We start from the raw sequence: 13,503 nt of genomic DNA, 5'->3' as shown, positions 1-13,503 counted from the left end.
GTCTACCATCTACTGTCAATCTATTAACCTGGTTTACCATCTACTGTCATTATATTACCCTGGTCTACCCTCTACTGTCATTATATTACCCTGGTCTACCATCTACTGTCATTATATTACCCTGGTCTACCATCTACTGTCAATATATTACCCTGGTCTACTTTCTACTGTCATTATATTACCCTGATCTACCATCTACTGTCATTATATTACCCTGGTCTACCCTCTACTGTCATTATATTACCCTGATCTACCATCTACTGTCATTATATTTCCCTGGTCTACCATCTACTGTCATTATATTACCCTGGTCTACTTTCTACTGTCATTAAATTACCCTGGTCTACCATCTACTGTCATTATATTACCCTGGTCTACTTTCTACTGTCAATCTATTAACCTGGTCTACCATCTACTGTCATTATATTACCCTGGTCTACCATCTACTGTCATTATATTACCCTGGTCTACTTTCTACTGTCATTATATTACCCTAGTCTACTTTCTACTGTCATTAAATTACCCTGGTCTACCATCTACTGTCATTATATTACCCTGGTCTACCATCTACTGTCATTATATTACCCTGGTCTACCATCTACTGTCAATATATTACCCTGGTCTACTTTCTACTGTCATTATATTACCCTAGTCTACTTTCTACTGTCATTATGTTACCCTAGTCTACTTTCTACTGTCATTAAATTACCCTGGTCTACCATCTACTGTCATTATATTACCCTGGTCTACTTTCTACTGTCAATCTATTAACCTGGTCTACCATCTACTGTCATTATATTACCCTGGTCTACCATCTACTGTCATTATATTACCCTGGTCTACTTTCTACTGTCATTATATTACCCTAGTCTACTTTCTACTGTCATTAAATTACCCTGGTCTACCATCTACTGTCATTATATTACCCTGGTCTACCATCTACTGTCATTATATTACCCTGGTCTACCATCTACTGTCAATATATTACCCTGGTCTACTTTCTACTGTCATTATATTACCCTAGTCTACTTTCTACTGTCATTAAATTACCCTGGTCTACCCTCTACTGTCATTATATTACCCTGGTCTACCCTCTACTGTCATTATATTACCCTGATCTGCCATCTACTGTCATTATATTTCCCTGGTCTACCATCTACTATCATTATATTACCCTGGTCTACCATCTACTGTCAATATATTACCCTGGTCTACTTTCTACTGTCATTATATTACCCTAGTCTACTTTCTACTGTCATTAAATTACCCTGGTCTACCCTCTAATGTCATTATATTACCCTGGTCTACCCTCTACTGTCATTATATTACCCTGGTCTACCCTCTACTGTCATTATATTACCCTGGTCTACCATCTACTGTCATTATATTACCCTGGTCTACCCTCTACTGTCATTATATTACCCTGGTCTACCATCTACTGTCATTATATTACCCTGGTCTACCATCTACTGTCAATATATTACCCTGGTCTACTTTCTACTGTCATTATATTACCCTAGTCTACTTTCTACTGTCATTATGTTACCCTAGTCTACTTTCTACTGTCATTAAATTACCCTGGTCTACCATCTACTGTCATTATATTACCCTGGTCTACTTTCTACTGTCAATCTATTAACCTGGTCTACCATCTACTGTCATTATATTACCCTGGTCTACCATCTACTGTCATTATATTACCCTGGTCTACTTTCTACTGTCATTATATTACCCTAGTCTACTTTCTACTGTCATTAAATTACCCTGGTCTACCATCTACTGTCATTATATTACCCTGGTCTACCATCTACTGTCATTATATTACCCTGGTCTACCATCTACTGTCAATATATTACCCTGGTCTACTTTCTACTGTCATTATATTACCCTAGTCTACTTTCTACTGTCATTAAATTACCCTGGTCTACCCTCTACTGTCATTATATTACCCTGGTCTACCCTCTACTGTCATTATATTACCCTGATCTGCCATCTACTGTCATTATATTTCCCTGGTCTACCATCTACTGTCAATCTATTAACCTGGTCTACCATCTACTGTCATTATATTACCCTGGTCTACCCTCTACTGTCATTATATTACCCTGGTCTACCATCTACTATCATTATATTACCCTGGTCTACCCTCTACTGTCATTATATTACCCTGATCTACCATCTACTGTCATTATATTTCCCTGGTCTACCATCTACTGTCAATCTATTAACCTGGTCTACCATCTACTGTCATTATATTACCCTGGTCTACCATCTACTGTCATTATATTACCCTGGTCTACTTTCTACTGTCATTATATTACCCTAGTCTACTTTCTACTGTCATTAAATTACCCTGGTCTACCATCTACTGTCATTATATTACCCTGGTCTACCATCTACTGTCATTATATTACCCTGGTCTACCATCTACTGTCAATATATTACCCTGGTCTACTTTCTACTGTCATTATATTACCCTAGTCTACTTTCTACTGTCATTAAATTACCCTGGTCTACCCTCTACTGTCATTATATTACCCTGGTCTACCCTCTACTGTCATTATATTACCCTGATCTGCCATCTACTGTCATTATATTTCCCTGGTCTACCATCTACTGTCAATCTATTAACCTGGTCTACCATCTACTGTCATTATATTACCCTGGTCTACCCTCTACTGTCATTATATTACCCTGGTCTACCATCTACTATCATTATATTACCCTGGTCTACCATCTACTGTCATTAAATTACCCTGGTCTACCATCTACTGTCATTATATTACCCTGGTCTACCATCTACTGTCATTATATTACCCTGGTCTACCATCTACTGTCAATCTATTGACCTGGTCTACCCTCTACTGTCATTATATTACCCTGGTCTACCATCTACTGTCATTATATTACCCTGGTCTACCATCTACTGTCATTATATTACCCCGGTCTACCATCTACTGTCATTATATTACCCTGGTCTACCATCTACTGTCAATATATTACCCTGGTCTACTTTCTACTGTCATTATATTACCCTAGTCTACTTTCTACTGTCATTAAATTACCCTGGTCTACCATCTACTGTTATTATATTACCCTGGTCTACTTTCTACTGTCAATCTATTAACCTGGTCTACCATCTACTGTCATTATATTACCCTGGTCTACCATCTACTGTCATTATATTACCCTGGTCTACTTTCTACTGTCATTATATTACCCTAGTCTACTTTCTACTGTCATTATATTACCCTAGTCTACTTTCTACTGTCATTAAATTACCTGGTCTACCATCTACTGTCATTATATTACCCTGGTCTACCATCTACTGTCATTATATTACCCTGGTCTACCCTCTACTGTCATTATATTACCCTAGTCTACTTTCTACTGTCATTATGTTACCCTGGTCTACTTTCTACTGTCAATCTATTAACCTGGTCTACCATCTACTGTCATTATATTACCCTGGTCTACCATCTACTGTCATTATATTACCCTGGTCTACTTTCTACTGTCATTATATTACCCTAGTCTACTTTCTACTGTCATTATATTACCCTGGTCTACCATCTACTGTCATTATATTACCCTGGTCTACCATCTACTGTCATTATATTACCCTGGTCTACCATCTACTGTCAATATATTACCCTGGTCTACTTTCTACTGTCATTATATTACCCTAGTCTACTTTCTACTGTCATTAAATTACCCTGGTCTACCCTCTACTGTCATTATATTACCCTGGTCTACCCTCTACTGTCATTATATTACCCTGATCTGCCATCTACTGTCATTATATTTCCCTGGTCTACCATCTACTATCATTATATTACCCTGGTCTACCATCTACTGTCAATATATTACCCTGGTCTACTTTCTACTGTCATTATATTACCCTAGTCTACTTTCTACTGTCATTAAATTACCCTGGTCTACCCTCTAATGTCATTATATTACCCTGGTCTACCCTCTACTGTCATTATATTACCCTGATCTACCATCTACTGTCATTATATTTCCCTGGTCTACCATCTACTGTCAATCTATTAACCTGGTCTACCATCTACTGTCATTATATTACCCTGGTCTACCATCTACTGTCATTATATTACCCTGGTCTACCATCTACTGTCATTATATTACCCTGGTCTACCATCTACTGTCATTATATTACCCTGGTCTACCATCTACTGTCATTATATTACCCTGATCTACCATCTACTGTCATTATATTTCCCTGGTCTACCATCTACTGTCATTATATTACCCTGGTCTACTTTCTACTGTCATTAAATTACCCTGGTCTACCATCTACTGTCATTATATTACCCTGGTCTACTTTCTACTGTCAATCTATTAACCTGGTCTACCATCTACTGTCATTATATTACCCTGGTCTACCATCTACTGTCATTATATTACCCTGGTCTACTTTCTACTGTCATTATATTACCCTAGTCTACTTTCTACTGTCATTAAATTACCCTGGTCTACCATCTACTGTCATTATATTACCCTGGTCTACCATCTACTGTCATTATATTACCCTGGTCTACTTTCTACTGTCATTATATTACCCTAGTCTACTTTCTACTGTCATTATATTACCCTAGTCTACTTTCTACTGTCATTAAATTACCCTGGTCTACCATCTACTGTCATTATATTACCCTGGTCTACCATCTACTGTCATTATATTACCCTGGTCTACCATCTACTGTCAATATATTACCCTGGTCTACTTTCTACTGTCATTAAATTACCCTGGTCTACCATCTACTGTCATTATATTACCCTGGTCTACTTTCTACTGTCAATTATATTAACCTGGTATACCATCTACTGTCATTATATTACCCTGGTCTACCATCTACTGTCATTATATTACCCTGGTCTACTTTCTACTGTCATTATATTACCCTAGTCTACTTTCTACTGTCATTAAATTACCCTGGTCTACCATCTACTGTCATTATATTACCCTGGTCTACCATCTACTGTCATTATATTACCCTGGTCTACTTTCTACTGTCATTATATTACCCTAGTCTACTTTCTACTGTCATTATGTTACCCTAGTCTACTTTCTACTGTCATTAAATTACCCTGGTCTACCATCTACTGTCATTATATTACCCTGGTCTACTTTCTACTGTCAATCTATTAACCTGGTCTACCATCTACTGTCATTATATTACCCTGGTCTACCTTCTACTGTCATTAAATTACCCTGGTCTACCATCTACTGTCATTATATTACCCTGGTCTACTTTCTACTGTCATTAAATTACCCTGGTCTACTTTCTACTGTCATTAAATTACCCTGGTCTACCATCTACTGTCATTATATTACCCTGGTCTACCCTCTACTGTCATTATATTACCCTGGTCTACCATCTACTGTCAATATATTACCCTGGTCTACTTTCTACTGTCATTAAATTACCCTGGTCTACCATCTACTGTCATTATATTTCCCTGGTCCACCATCTACTGTCAATCTAATAACCTGGTCTACCATCTACTGTCAATCTATTAACCTGGTCTACCATCTACTGTCATTATATTACCCTGGTCTACTTTCTACTGTCATTAAATTACCCTGGTCTACTTTCTACTGTCATTAAATTACCCTGGTCTACCATCTACTGTCATTATATTACCCTGGTCTACCATCTACTGTCATTATATTACCCTGGTCTACTTTCTACTGTCATTATATTACCCTAGTCTACTTTCTACTGTCATTATGTTACCCTAGTCTACTTTCTACTGTCATTAAATTACCCTGGTCTACCATCTACTGTCATTATATTACCCTGGTCTACTTTCTACTGTCAATCTATTAACCTGGTCTACCATCTACTGTCATTATATTACCCTGGTCTACCATCTACTGTCATTATATTACCCTGGTCTACTTTCTACTGTCATTATATTACCCCAGTCTACTTTCTACTGTCATTAAATTACCCTGGTCTACCATCTACTGTCATTATATTACCCTGGTCTACCATCTACTGTCATTATATTACCCTGGTCTACCATCTACTGTCAATATATTACCCTGGTCTACTTTCTACTGTCATTATATTACCCTAGTCTACTTTCTACTGTCATTAAATTACCCTGGTCTACCCTCTACTGTCATTATATTACCCTGGTCTACCCTCTACTGTCATTATATTACCCTGATCTGCCATCTACTGTCATTATATTTCCCTGGTCTACCATCTACTGTCAATCTATTAACCTGGTCTACCATCTACTGTCATTATATTACCCTGGTCTACCCTCTACTGTCATTATATTACCCTGGTCTACCATCTACTATCATTATATTACCCTGGTCTACCATCTACTGTCATTAAATTACCCTGGTCTACCATCTACTGTCATTATATTACCCTGGTCTACCATCTACTGTCATTATATTACCCTGGTCTACCATCTACTGTCAATCTATTGACCTGGTCTACCCTCTACTGTCATTATATTACCCTGGTCTACCATCTACTGTCATTATATTACCCTGGTCTACCATCTACTGTCATTAAATTACCCTGGTCTACCCTCTACTGTCATTATATTACCCTGGTCTACCCTCTACTGTCATTATATTACCCTGATCTACCATCTACTGTCATTATATTTCCCTGGTCTACCATCTACTGTCAATCTATTAACCTGGTCTACCATCTACTGTCATTATATTACCCTGGTCTACCCTCTACTGTCATTATATTACCCTGGTCTACCATCTACTGTCAATATATTACCCTGGTCTACTTTCTACTGTCATTATATTACCCTAGTCTACTTTCTACTGTCATTATGTTACCCTAGTCTACTTTCTACTGTCATTAAATTACCCTGGTCTACCATCTACTGTCATTATATTACCCTGGTCTACTTTCTACTGTCAATCTATTAACCTGGTCTACCATCTACTGTCATTATATTACCCTGGTCTAACATCTACTGTCATTATATTACCCTGGTCTACTTTCTACTGTCATTATATTACCCCAGTCTACTTTCTACTGTCATTAAATTACCCTGGTCTACCATCTACTGTCATTATATTACCCTGGTCTACCATCTACTGTCATTATATTACCCTGGTCTACCATCTACTGTCAATATATTACCCTGGTCTACTTTCTACTGTCATTATATTACCCTAGTCTACTTTCTACTGTCATTAAATTACCCTGGTCTACCCTCTACTGTCATTATATTACCCATTATATTACTGATCTGCCATCTACTGTCATTATATTACCCTGATCTACCATCTACTGTCATTATATTAACCTGGTCTACCATCTACTGTCATTATATTACCCTGGTCTACCATCTACTGTCATTATATTACCCTGGTCTACCATCTACTGTCATTATATTGGTCTACCATCTACTGTCATTAAATTACCCTGTCTACCATCTACTGTCATTATATTACCCTGGTCTACCATCTACTGTCATTATATTACCCTGGTCTACTCTACTGTCATTATATTACCCTGGTCTACCATCATTATGTTACCCTAGTCATTCATTAAATTACCCTGGTCTACCATCTACTGTCATTATATTACCCTGGTCTACTTTCTACTGTCAATCTATTAACCTGGTCTACCATCTACTGTCATTATATTACCCTGGTCTACCATCTACTGTCATTATATTACCCTGGTCTACTTTCTACTGTCATTATATTACCCCAGTCTACTTTCTACTGTCATTAAATTACCCTGGTCTACCATCTACTGTCATTATATTACCCTGGTCTACCATCTACTGTCATTATATTACCCTGGTCTACCATCTACTGTCAATATATTACCCTGGTCTACTTTCTACTGTCATTATATTACCCTAGTCTACTTTCTACTGTCATTAAATTACCCTGGTCTACCCTCTACTGTCATTATATTACCCTGGTCTACCCTCTACTGTCATTATATTACCCTGATCTGCCATCTACTGTCATTATATTTCCCTGGTCTACCATCTACTGTCAATCTATTAACCTGGTCTACCATCTACTGTCATTATATTACCCTGGTCTACCCTCTACTGTCATTATATTACCCTGGTCTACCATCTACTATCATTATATTACCCTGGTCTACCATCTACTGTCATTAAATTACCCTGGTCTACCATCTACTGTCATTATATTACCCTGGTCTACCATCTACTGTCATTATATTACCCTGGTCTACCATCTACTGTCAATCTATTAACCTGGTCTACCCTCTACTGTCATTATATTACCCTGGTCTACCATCTACTGTCATTATATTACCCTGGTCTACCATCTACTGTCATTATATTACCCTGGTCTACCATCTACTGTCATTATATTACCCTGGTCTACCATCTACTGTCAATATATTACCCTGGTCTACCATCTACTGTCATTATATTTCCCTGGTCTACCATCTACTGTCAATCTATTAACCTGGTCTACCATCTACTGTCATTATATTACCCTGGTCTACCCTCTACTGTCATTATATTACCCTGGTCTACCATCTACTGTCAATATATTACCCTGGTCTACTTTCTACTGTCATTATATTACCCTAGTCTACTTTCTACTGTCATTATGTTACCCTAGTCTACTTTCTACTGTCATTAAATTACCCTGGTCTACCATCTACTGTCATTATATTACCCTGGTCTACTTTCTACTGTCAATCTATTAACCTGGTCTACCATCTACTGTCATTATATTACCCTGGTCTACCATCTACTGTCATTATATTACCCTGGTCTACTTTCTACTGTCATTATATTACCCTAGTCTACTTTCTACTGTCATTAAATTACCCTGTTCTACCATCTACTGTCATTATATTACCCTGGTCTACCATCTACTGTCAATCTATTAACCTGGTCTACCATCTACTGTCATTATAGTACCCTGGTCTACCCTCTACTGTCATTATATTACCCTGGTCTACTTTCTACTGTCATTATATTACCCTGGTCTACCCTCTACTGTCATTATATTACCCTGGTCTACCCTCTACTGTCATTATATTACCCTGATCTGCCATCTACTGTCATTATATTTCCCTGGTCTACCATCTACTGTCAATCTATTAACCTGGTCTACCATCTACTGTCATTATATTACCCTGGTCTACCCTCTACTGTCATTATATTACCCTGGTCTACCATCTACTATCATTATATTACCCTGGTCTACCATCTACTGTCATTAAATTACCCTGGTCTACCATCTACTGTCATTATATTACCCTGGTCTACCATCTACTGTCATTATATTACCCTGGTCTACCATCTACTGTCAATCTATTGACCTGGTCTACCCTCTACTGTCATTATATTACCCTGGTCTACCATCTACTGTCATTATATTACCCTGGTCTACCATCTACTGTCATTAAATTACCCTGGTCTACCCTCTACTGTCATTATATTACCCTGGTCTACCCTCTACTGTCATTATATTACCCTGATCTACCATCTACTGTCATTATATTTCCCTGGTCTACCATCTACTGTCAATCTATTAACCTGGTCTACCATCTACTGTCATTATATTACCCTGGTCTACCCTCTACTGTCATTATATTACCCTGGTCTACCATCTACTGTCAATATATTACCCTGGTCTACTTTCTACTGTCATTATATTACCCTAGTCTACTTTCTACTGTCATTAAATTACCCTGGTCTACCCTCTACTGTCATTATATTACCCTGGTCTACCATCTACTGTCATTATATTACCCTGATCTGCCATCTACTGTCATTATATTTCCTGGTCTACCATCTACTGTCATTATATTACCCTGGTCTACCCTCTACTGTCATTATATTACCCTGGTCTACCCTCTACTGTCATTATATTACCCTGGTCTACTTTCTACTGTCATTATATTACCCTAGTCTACTTTCTACTGTCATTAAATTACCCTGGTCTACCCTCTACTGTCATTATATTTCCCTGGTCTACCATCTACTGTCAATCTATTACCCTGGTCTACCATCTACTGTCATTATATTACCCTGGTCTACCATCTACTGTCATTATATTACCCTGGTCTACTTTCTACTGTCATTATATTACCCTAGTCTACTTTCTACTGTCATTAAATTACCCTGGTCTACCCTCTACTGTCATTATATTACCCTGATCTACCATCTACTGTCATTATATTTCCCTGGTCTACCATCTACTGTCAATCTATTAACCTGGTCTACCATCTACTGTCATTATATTACCCTGGTCTACCCTCTACTGTCATTATATTACCCTGGTCTACCATCTACTGTCAATATATTACCCTGGTCTACTTTCTACTGTCATTATATTACCCTAGTCTACTTTCTACTGTCATTAAATTACCTGGTCTACCCTCTACTGTCATTATATTACCCTGGTCTACCCTCTACTGTCATTATATTACCCTGATCTGCCATCTACTGTCATTATATTTCCCTGGTCTACCATCTACTGTCAATCTATTAACCTGGTCTACCATCTACTGTCATTATATTACCCTGGTCTACCCTCTACTGTCATTATATTACCCTGGTCTACCATCTACTATCATTATATTACCCTGGTCTACCATCTACTGTCATTAAATTACCCTGGTCTACCATCTACTGTCATTATATTACCCTGGTCTACCATCTACTGTCATTATATTACCCTGGTCTACCATCTACTGTCAATCTATTAACCTGGTCTACCCTCTACTGTCATTATATTACCCTGGTCTACCATCTACTGTCATTATATTACCCTGGTCTACCATCTACTGTCAATATATTACCCTGGTCTACTTTCTACTGTCATTATATTACCCTAGTCTACTTTCTACTGTCATTAAATTACCCTGGTCTACCCTCTACTGTCATTATATTACCCTGATCTACCATCTACTGTCATTATATTTCCCTGGTCTACCATCTACTGTCAATCTATTAACCTGGTCTACCATCTACTGTCATTATAGTACCCTGGTCTACCCTCTACTGTCATTATATTACCCTGGTCTACCATCTACTGTCAATCTATTAACCTGGTCTACCATCTACTGTCATTATATTACCCTAGTCTACTTTCTACTGTCATTAAATTACCCTGGTCTACCCTCTACTGTCATTATATTACCCTGGTCTACCCTCTACTGTCATTATATTACCCTGATCTACCATCTACTGTCATTATATTTCCCTGGTCTACCATCTACTGTCAATCTATTAACCTGGTCTACCATCTACTGTCATTATATTACCCTGGTCTACCCTCTACTGTCATTATATTACCCTGGTCTACCATCTACTATCATTATATTACCCTGGTCTACCATCTACTGTCATTAAATTACCCTGGTCTACCATCTACTGTCATTATATTACCCTGGTCTACCATCTACTGTCATTATATTACCCTGGTCTACCATCTACTGTCAATCTATTAACCTGGTCTACCCTCTACTGTCATTATATTACCCTGGTCTACCATCTACTGTCATTATATTACCCTGGTCTACCATCTACTGTCAATATATTACCCTGGTCTACTTTCTACTGTCATTATATTACCCTAGTCTACTTTCTACTGTCATTAAATTACCCTGGTCTACCCTCTACTGTCATTAAATTACCCTGGTCTACCATCTACTGTCATTATATTTCCCTGGTCTACCATCTACTGTCAATATATTACCCTGGTCTACTTTCTACTGTCATTATATTACCCTAGTCTACTTTCTACTGTCATTAAATTACCCTGGTCTACCCTCTAATGTCATTATATTACCCTGGTCTACCCTCTACTGTCATTATATTACCCTGGTCTACCATCTACTGTCAATCTATTAACCTGGTCTACCATCTACTGTCATTATATTACCCTAGTCTACTTTCTACTGTCATTAAATTACCCTGGTCTACCCTCTAATGTCATTATATTACCCTGGTCTACCCTCTACTGTCATTATATTACCCTGATCTACCATCTACTGTCATTATATTTCCCTGGTCTACCATCTACTGTCAATCTATTAACCTGGTCTACCATCTACTGTCATTATATTACCCTGGTCTACCATCTACTATCATTATATTACCCTGGTCTACCATCTACTGTCATTAAATTACCCTGGTCTACCATCTACTGTCATTATATTACCCTGGTCTACCATCTACTGTCATTATATTACCCTGGTCTACCATCTACTGTCATTATATTACCCTGGTCTACCCTCTACTGTCATTATATTACCCTGGTCTACCATCTACTATCATTAAATTACCCTGGTCTACCAACTACTGTCATTATATTACCCTGGTCTACCATCTACTATCATTATATTACCCTGGTCTACCATCTACTGTCAATATATTACCCTGGTCTACTTTCTACTGTCATTATATTACCCTAGCCTACATTCTACTGTCATTAAATTACCCTGGTCTACCCTCTAATGTCATTATATTACCCTGGTCTACCCTCTACTGTCATTATATTACCCTGATCTACCATCTACTGTCATTAAATTTCCCTGGTCTACCCTCTACTGTCATTAAATTACCCTGGTCTACCCTCTACTGTCATTATATTACCCTGATCTACCATCTACTGTCATTATATTTCCCTGGTCTACCATCTACTGTCAATCTATTAACCTGGTCTACCATCTACTGTCATTATAGTACCCTGGTCTACCCTCTACTGTCATTATATTACCCTGGTCTACCATCTACTATCATTATATTACCCTGGTCTACCATCTACTGTCAATATATTACCCTGGTCTACCATCTACTGTCATTATATTACCCTGGTCTACCATCTACTGTCAATATATTACCCTGGTCTACTTTCTACTGTCATTATATTACCCTAGTCTACTTTCTACTGTCATTAAATTACCCTGGTCTACCCTCTACTGTCATTATATTACCCTGATCTACCATCTACTGTCATTATATTTCCCTGGTCTACCATCTACTGTCAATCTATTAACCTGGTCTACCATCTACTGTCATTATAGTACCCTGGTCTACCCTCTACTGTCATTATATTACCCTGGTCTACCATCTACTATCATTATATTACCCTGGTCTACCATCTACTGTCAATATATTACCCTGGTCTACTTTCTACTGTCATTATATTACCCTAGTCTACTTTCTACTGTCATTAAATTACCCTGGTCTACCCTCTACTGTCATTATATTACCCTGGTCTACCCTCTACTGTCATTATATTACCCTGATCTGCCATCTACTGTCATTATATTTCCCTGGTCTACCATCTACTCAAATCAAATCAAATCAAATTTATTTATATAGCCCTTCGTACATCAGCTGATATCTCAAAGTGCTGTACAGAAACCCAGCCTAAAACCCCAAACAGCAAACAATGCAGGTGTAAAAGCACGGTGGCTAGGAAAACTCCCTAGAAAGGCCAAAACCTAGGAAGAAACCTAGAGAGGA

The sequence above is a fragment of the Oncorhynchus keta genome, chromosome 15 (assembly GCF_023373465.1).
Source record: "Oncorhynchus keta strain PuntledgeMale-10-30-2019 chromosome 15, Oket_V2, whole genome shotgun sequence".
NCBI classification, from domain to species: domain Eukaryota; kingdom Metazoa; phylum Chordata; class Actinopteri; order Salmoniformes; family Salmonidae; genus Oncorhynchus; species Oncorhynchus keta.
This window is presented reverse-complemented; position numbering follows the sequence as displayed.